The following is a 9,261-nucleotide window of genomic DNA, read 5'->3' on the forward strand; positions in this document are numbered from 1 at the left end:
TTTTCAATTAGAAAAACTAGAAAGATAAACAGAAATATATTTAAAATTGTTACATACTGTTGGGATGGGAATAGGGAGTATGGGAAGATAAACCATGTATCACGGTATGTGTCACGTACGTATTTTTCTAACGGCTTGGCATTTGAATAATATAAAAATTATAGTTAAAATTAATAATATATACTTCAAACATAAAATATAATAAAGAGCAGTTCTTGCTACATAACAAACGCTATATAAATGTTACCTATTATTTTATCAGTCAGAGATCTGTCAGAAAACAAACTCCACTGGATATTTCAAGCAGGAACATATTTAATTCAGAGACATGGGTTCTTAAAAATATGGAAAGACTATGAAACATAGATTAGATAAAGCCACCCCTGCCTTTCAGGAAATAAGGAAGATATAGGAATCTCAGAAAAGCATGATTGATGACTGCAACACCAAAGCAATTTTCACAAGAGAATGCCTGAAAGCTGCTGGCGACACTGTACACCTGCTGCCTGTTAAAATCACATCTTTGCTTTCCAATCCTGAAGTAGCCAGAGCAGCTTTCGTTGTTCTTCTGCTTTCTGAATCTGAATCATGAAAGTGCCTCACATTGGCGTTGAACCTGCTGGCTGGCAAAGATTTTGAGAAATGACGCTCCCCAGCTTCCAGCTTCTGTGTTACAGGAGAAAGTATGAAGGGAAAAGTGTTGCCAAAAGGCAATCTGACACTAGTTTGATTATGACTATTTTTAATATTAACATTTTCTCTCTAAAATGTCATTCTGCTCCCTGCATTGTCTCTATTGTCTCTCTGTTCTTTTTTCTCTGTTTATAGCTCTTTTTGTGTTGCTGTTGTTATTTATTTCCTCAAGTACCTGGGAACTCTTTCTTAGTGAAACACCAAAAGCCTCCAGAAGCTCTGTGTATATGGGTGGGGCTTGTCTCCAGGTGGATGGAAATTATCTCCAGGCGGTCTGTCAGTGTGTGTATTTGGGCAGCCAGATAGAATTTATGCTGGAAACTACCAAATGCCAGTATCTTTCTCTAAGGTAGTTCAGTTCCTCAGTAGGTGGGGCCTCCAGACTTCTCAAGGGAGTTATAGCCTGAATGACAGTAGGCTGTCATTGAGGGTGGAGGATTGGCACCTCACCATTGAGCGTATAGATATTTATGTAATTTCACTTTCAGTACCATGCCTCATACCTGCCCTCCCCTCTGTGTGGTACTCCTGAACTTAGAGGCTTTCTGCAGAGCCAGCTTCATGGGTATACCACTTAGAAGGTCCTTGTACTTTGTTTAATTCTCTAATGTAGCCATCTTGAAATTCTTAATGTTTGAACAAGGGTTCCACATTTTCATTTTGCACTAGGCATGGCAAATCATTTAGCTGCCCTTGGCTCTGTTCCAATTTCTACAAAGTCTGTATCTTGACTTCCGCAAGCACTAACGATGGGTAGCCCATCTTGTTCTGGAAATGGGAGAGAAGAAGGGAGAATGGAGAGCAGTTTTAAGGCCATACACAGCATTCTATACACAGGCTTTCACAAGCAAACAAACAAAAACAAAAAACCAGACCTCCAAGTGCCTGATAACTCCAAGTCCTAGTCTTTCTGAGGCTTCATGCTTAGCCACCTTCAGAGACACTGAGTTGGACGTTCTTCTGCTCACTGAGTCACTCAATAACTCCTTTGGCTCCCCCATCCTGTGGTTAGGGGTACTGATGTCTCCTAGTTTTATTGAGGATCAACTTTGTATTTCTGTTTCTTTTTTGCCTTCTTTATTATTCTCGGGGTCATTTTAGAAAGCAGAAGGGAACAGAAATTTCTTCCTGCTGTAAGCTTAAAACCAGGACCCCACATAAGAATTTTACAATGGTATGTAGAAACAGAAAATATAAGAGCCTTCCGCAAGCTGATCATAAGACTGAAACATATGGTTTTGAAATACGTAGCCAAAAGATGAGGTCAATTATCATTTTTAGTGTTTCAGCAGAATATGTTACTTGCTCAATGTGTTGTAAATATTATTTTCTAGCCATGCTTATTTAATGAAGTTAAATAACTAACACATTGTTACAGAAGAGAAGCATTTCTCCCCCTAATCTAAGTGGTTTCTGCTAGCCTTTGCGGTTAATTTTCCTATTTCCAAACTAAAGGCTTTAGCCATTTGTGGCATGTATTTTTAATTTTGTTCCTTATAGCCCATTTCATTAAAAGCATAATTTAAATTATTTGTGATATACAAAACAGTCAAGTAATTTAACAAAATATAAAATTACGTTCATAAAAAGAATGTGGTAGATTTAAGAACTATGAAAACTTACAAGATTTCCAGTGATTGATCATCGCATTAAGATCTGCATTTCCTGAAAACCAGGATAAAAAGGGAAACAGTAAGTTACACAGTTCTAATTAGTCTCTACGACCATAGGTGATTTGCTCTTCATGCAGCCAATTCCACTCTAGTATTTTTCAGTAGATACCACTCAAACCCGCTAGTGGGAAGGACTATTTATTTTCCTCTGTATGAAACCATGGAAGGGTATGTTCCTCACTGGCTGTCTGCTATTCCACATCCCTTGAGCCAGAGACAAGCACTGTGATGTGGGCCATTTGTTTTTAGCATGACTCAGTCTAAACTTTGAGCTCTCTTTCCTTCTATTTATATATGTATTTAATTAGTTTGAACTTCTCATGCACCAGTCATCTTTGGATTAGTAACACATCATTAATCCATGCATTTCCATCTATTTAGTTATCTAGTTCGTCATTTGTAATACTAACAAGCACTCTTGAAACCAGTATCCAAATAGAGTCTAGAACTTAAGAATAATTTTCATCTCATCTTAGAGTTCATAGAGTGGCTTCCTCTAACTCTTCCTGGCACCTCCCCTGTAACCTGAACCCTGTATCCAACATTCCTTTTCTTTCCTTTATTTAACATAGTAAAAATATATGCATTCCTAAAAAGTGGGGCAAAGCGCTAGGTGTCTGAGTGTGTCTCTGTGTGTGTTAGTTTTTTTAATTTTATAAAAAATTATTATGCTATACTCAATTGAGTGTATTTGCTATTTCTCCTTAATATTATATTGCTAAGATTCATTCTGTTATTGCATGTTTCATTCATTTTTTACCACTATGTAATATTATATTATGCAAACATACTTCTTTTACCCTTTCAGTGAGTCAGCCAATATTTATTGAGTGTATACTCTCTTAAGCACTGCATATTCAATGATAAGCAAAACAACTCTTTTGTATCATTTTGAATCTCAGCTATGAGACCAAATGCTATCATGCCTCTCAATTTCTCTTCGTTTATACTGATAGAAAATTGTTTGCTAAATTCCTCTACACTAAACGATTAGTATACTCATGAACAATAGTCCAAAGCAGTGCGATGTCGAAGGTGGAATTTCAGGCTCTGTCACCAGGGTGAAGAAGGTGCTTGGGAGAGAGGAGATGGTTCCCTTGCCCTTCAGATGTCATATCTTAGGTGACCATCTATGTTGTGTTCTTCTAACCAACACCACCCAGAGTAAAATCTTTCAGTTTATAAGAGAACACAGAACTATAGCTGAATTGAGATTATATCTATGAGCTATTGGAAAGCATGCAATCCCTAAATAAATCCTCAAAACCTGAAAAGAACTTTGAATCTAGCATCCAACGTATACGGTAGAGTATAACAATTCTGATAAAATGAGCACATTTCAGAATTCATACAAAATGAGAAATAAAGAATAATAGCGTGTGCCTTTGAAACTGGATACATCTTTCTTTTCCTCAAACTATCTGAGCGCCCTCTTCACCCTCTCTCATTCGAGATCCATCTAGTGAAGAATTGTGCTTCCCCTAGAATGCAGCTTCAGAATATTTCATCAAAATGGCCCTGTTTTTCTCCCCTTCACTAGAGCTGTCTTTACTTCTGCCTTTATCTTTCTACATTGTTTGCTTCCAGTAATTGTCTGGTTCGCCTACACAATTTGTCACCTAGTGTCTTCCCTCTCACCCATGGCTCTACATACTGGCCTCCACATAGCAACACCTGCTCCACTGGGCTCCAACTGTTTGCAGCAATACACCACCCTGCCCTGGAGATTACAGACAACTTTGGCTATTACAACACATATATTTAAAACCTACCCAAAGCTTTCAGGGGTGGCAGCAATGTCAGGCTAACTACACAACACATCCCTTCACTCTTTACTATCATGCTGAGTTTCTTTCCTTTATTGTTATTACTTTCCTGGCGCTTTCCTAAATCCTGCTTCTAATCTTTTTGTGCAGGTCCCTTCAATTTTCTCCATTATCCTACCTTTCTGTTCTCTTACTTTTTCTAGTTCTACTTTCTTTTGCCCTAAAAACCTATTTCCTCAGGCTGTTTTCATTTTACTATATCAGAAGTAGCTTTTCCATTTTACATGATCTTGTTATATGAATGCTAAATTATTTTTAGAAGATTTCTTTTAAAAGTGGACATATTGACAACAAGTACATTCTTCTGAAGGAGCATATATAGACATGACAGTTTCAAAACTGTTTGTGAAGTTTCTCAAAGCCGTAGGTTGAATTTTTATCATCTGTGTTGGAGTTAATGTCGAAATGGTTCACATCAAGATGGATTCTTTTACAAAAGTATTGCATATGTTTTATTAAACGAAGGAATTTCATTTAAAGAAACAGCATATGCAGTAACAATATTTTCTAATGAGAAAAATAAAAGGTAATAATACATCTTTCTAACTTAATCTCCACTCTAGGTCGCTGTGAATAAGAAACTCACTAATTAAAGGTTTGGAGTTACTTTATACATTGGTGTGTATTGATTTAATTACTCATCTCCCTCAGCCCAATTACCCTGAAAGCTCTAGGCTGCTTGATATAAAAATATGGCAAAGTATATATTTAAATTCACATGTTCTTCCAAAATATTTTTGATATTTTGGATGACTGAAGGTGTTGCAAGCCTAAAAAAGAACAGTTATGTATCCATATTTTGATTGTGACAAAAGATTTTAATTTTTATGTGACCGTATGTCTTCATTATTTTCTTTGCATAGTCTTCTAATGCTCTTTAAACCTGAATCATTTTGTTATTCCTAGATAAATTCTAATATATTCTCAAGTCATTTTATTATTTTAAAATTTACTTTATCTCAATGAGGTCCACTTTATCTTTTTCTTTCTTTCTTTTTTTTTTTTTTTTTTGGTGAGGAAGATTCGCCCTGAGCTAACAAGCATTGCCAATCTTCCTCATTTTTTTTTTTCCGCTTGAGGAAGATTCGCCCTGAGCTAACGTCTGTGCCAATCTTCCTCCACTTTGTATATGGGATGCTTCCACAGCATGGATGATGAGAGAAGTAGGTCCACACCCGGGGATCTGTACCCACAAACCCTGGCCGCCAAAGCAGGGCAGGTGGAACTTTAAACACTCAGCCACAGGGCTGGCCCTTCAATTTTTAAATATGTGGATTATGATTTGGTGTCAAGTCTATGAATTCTTCACCTTGCCCATTAGAAATTCCAAGGAATTTCAAATACTTTTCTCTTAAAATTGTTTATAGGTTTACATTTTACATTTAAGTCCATAAATCATTTTCAGTTAATTTTGTATAATGTGCGAAGGTTAGGCTGAAGTTCATTTGTTTTCCATGATGGATGTTTAATTGTTCCAGTTTCATTCTATGAAAAGCTATCCTTCCCATATTGAATTAGTTTTGCACCATTGTCAAGAACCTTTTGGGCATGTTGTGTGGGCCTATTTCTGAGTCCTCAATTCTGTTGCATTGATCTATACGTCTGTCACGTAGCTAATACCACACTATCTTCATTACTGTGTCTGCACAATAAGCCTTAATGTTGGGTAAAGTAATTCCTCCTACTTTATTCCTTTTTATCAAAATTGTGTTAGTATCATTCTGTTTTAAATGAAAGACAAGACAAGGCTGTCAACTGTTTTAATATCTACTCCAAGGTGCCCTGGATGTCCTAGCCAATACAAAAAGATTAGAAAACGGACTTAAAGGTGTAAGAATTGTAGAAGAAAGAAACTTTTCCTTATTTCCAGATGATAAGCATACTCATGTTGGAAATCCAAGTGAATCAGGGGGAAAATATATAAGAATTGATAAGAAATTTCAGCAAGCCCACTGGATACAAAAATCAACTACAAAAATGCAGAGCATTCCTACCAAGTAATTAACAAATAGAAAAGATAGAAAATGACATTATTCTCCAAAAGAATCAACAAAAACTCTAAAAGACCTTGGAATAAACCTAACAAAAAACACACAAGCCCTTTCCAGAAACATTATAAAGATTATTGAAGGCCAGAAAAGAAGCTTGAAGAAATGCAGAAACATATGTGAGGATGATGACTTTCCCCCAAAGTAACCTATAAATGCAAGTGATAGTTTAATCAAATTCCAACAATTATGTATAGAATTTAGAAGTGAGTCTTCAAATCAAGTACAGAGGACAGTCAAAATAATCCTGAAGTTGGGGCAGGCCCGGTGGCACAGTGGTTAAGTGTGTACATTCCACTTCGAAGGTCCAGGGTTCGCCAGTTCAGATCCCGGTGTGGACGTGGCACCACTTGGCAAGCCATGCTGTGGCAGGTGTCCCACATATAAAGTAGAGGAAGATGGGCATGGATGTTAGCTCAGGGCCAGTCTTCCTGAGCAAAAAGAGGAGGACTGGCAGCAGATGTTAGCTCAGGGCTGATCTTCCTCAAAAAAAAAAAATCCTGCAGTTGAGGAGCAATGTGGGGACAACTGTCCAATCAGATATCAAGGCTTGCTTACTATAAACTATGTCAATTATGAGATTACGGTGCTGCCATAGACAGGAACAAACACATTTCTGGAACACAGAAATAGACTTGTGCATCAATAACAGCTCAATGTGAGAAGAAGTGGCAAAATTGATATGTGGCACAGGTGACATTACAAATAATGTGGAAAAGATAAACCAGTTTCAATATATTGTAGTGGGACTATTAGTTATCTATATGAAAATAAATAGACCTATATCCCAATCTCACACTATGGACAAAAATAAATTCTAGTGAATTAAAAACTTAAGGTAAAAAGCAAAACTTTACAACTTTTAGACGAAAATCTCAGCATATTTTTATGAACTTTGGGTAGAAAAAGTTATTCTTTGTATCTTCTTAAATAAGATACAAAGATTATAAATTCTACATAGAATAAGATAGAAAAAAGATAAGTAGATTTAACTGTTTCAAAATGTAAACTTATATTCTATAAAATACACCACAAAGAAAATCTAACTTGAAAGACAAAGCTTTGGTCTGGGAGAAGATATCTGTTAGTATATAGTTAGTATATAACTGTCAAAGGATTGGTATTCAGAATGTATAAAGGACTCCTAAAATCAATACGGGAAAAAAAAACAATCCAAAGTATAAGAACAGGCCATTCACATGAGAGAGAATTCAAAAAGAAAAATGTTAAACTTCACAAAGAATCATAGATGTACAATTAAATACATATATATACACAGACAATTTTTCAGGTTACAGACTAGCAAAAATCTTTACGTCTGACAAAACAAAGTTTTGAAGTAGCTATGGAGAAATAGAAATCCTCTATAGTACTTCTGTGTTTGTAAATTGGGACAAATATACTATAAAGCATTTTGATAGTAACAAGGAAAGTAAATGTGCATTACTGTGTTTACCCTTCAATCAAGCAATTCTACTTTTAGGTATATAATGCAGATAATTCTTACACATCTGTACAAGGAAACCTATTACAAGAATTTTCATTGCCATATTATCTCATAATAACAAAAAATATTTTAAAATATCCATTAACAGAAGAATGGACAAATAAATTGTGGTATAGTAATACCAAATACAACAATTAAAATAAAGTTATATCAAATAATATGGACAAATCTCAAAAATACAATGCTAAATTTAGAAGACAAATTGCCTAGCAATGAACTCAGTAAACCTGGAAAACAAAGTCATATAACTGTCTATGGATACACTTGAATTTAATATTGATATAAAACATGAATAGAATGATAAATATCCAAGCCTAGAAAGCAGCTACTGCTTGGGAAGAAAGAATTGGGATCAGGGAGGTATGCAGAGTGACTTTAGCACTATCTGCAATATTTTAGTTCTGAAGCAAATAAATCAAAACACCAAGATTTGATAGAGCATCTAAAGGCAAAATGAAATGGTAAGACAAACCATCAAAGCAAGAAGTTAGGTAAGGAGATGGAATCAAGATACAAGTTTTATCATGAAAGCCAGAAAATGTGAAGCAATTCCTGATGGAAAATGGGAAGTGAGGCCCGAAAAAATTCCCTGAGGCATGGAAAAGTACCACAGGCCATTTGTGTAGCTTACATGTGACGTCAGTTAAGTGGAAGTTCTCTTTGCCCTCACACCTACGGAGATAAGGTGCCAGAAGACCTTGCATAAGCCGTACAACTTTTGTCATTTTCCCAACGTTTGGGGAGTTTTGAGATCAGGACATATTATGGCATCTGGGAATGCCTGGTAAATACTAGAATGAGACATTTGTGATTGCCACCTGCATGCAATCTATTATTTATATGAAAATGTGAAAACCCCTCCCACGTAACAGCTAGGAAATTGGGAGGAGCAAACCATTATTTACTCCATCACAACAACCTTGATAAGTAGGGAGGCCAATTGACCACATGTCACTAAAATTGTCTAGTACTGTCTCATATTATTTGAATTCAGACAGAAAGACATTTAAGGAGATTGGTACCTAATTCACCAAGTTCCTTACCATACTCCTCTTTACAGCTATGAGGCATTGCATGAGGCAAAGTGTCTTCACGATCGGCTCTGCCTTCTCCGGTATCGGCTTGAAGGCCTTGAGTTATTCATGTAGTGTGGAAAGGCCTAGGAAATATTCAATTCCAACTATCTCTTGCTTCTCTCTTCTCCAAATAGTCTGGTCCTGCAGTGCACTGATGAAAGCCTCTCCCAGAGAGATTAACAAGGCTGGAAGATGAGTCAGGTCATTTATTTTTCCATTCCATCATAAAAGGGTTCGAGGTTACTGCTTTCAACAAGCAGCCAATTGATCAGGTGACCACTAAGCATTCCTGATTCTCTCTCAGCATATCCCAATTTATTCATGAAAGCAGAAAGCATCATAAAAAGCCTCGGATGAGGCTACATGAAATTTAATAGGCTTGATGATGCCTTCCTTAAAAGCCTTCCTATGTATCTAATCTGCATATGCATTCTACAG

The 9,261-nt window shown here is 36.2% G+C and overlaps 1 long non-coding RNA gene across 1 annotated transcript; it reads right to left on the bottom strand.

Moving 5' to 3' along the window:
- Positions 1 to 297: 297 nt before the first annotated feature.
- LOC103557278 (uncharacterized) lies at positions 298 to 8,976 on the bottom strand. The gene is made up of 3 exons (XR_546435.2): positions 8,791 to 8,976; positions 2,317 to 2,358; positions 298 to 1,461 (listed from the first exon to the last, which is right to left on the bottom strand). It is a non-coding gene; the product is annotated as an uncharacterized lncRNA (long non-coding RNA).
- Between the last annotated feature and the right edge of the window lie 285 nt (positions 8,977 to 9,261).

The sequence above is a fragment of the Equus przewalskii genome, chromosome 4 (assembly GCF_037783145.1).
Source record: "Equus przewalskii isolate Varuska chromosome 4, EquPr2, whole genome shotgun sequence".
In the NCBI taxonomy this organism is placed as follows: domain Eukaryota; kingdom Metazoa; phylum Chordata; class Mammalia; order Perissodactyla; family Equidae; genus Equus; species Equus przewalskii.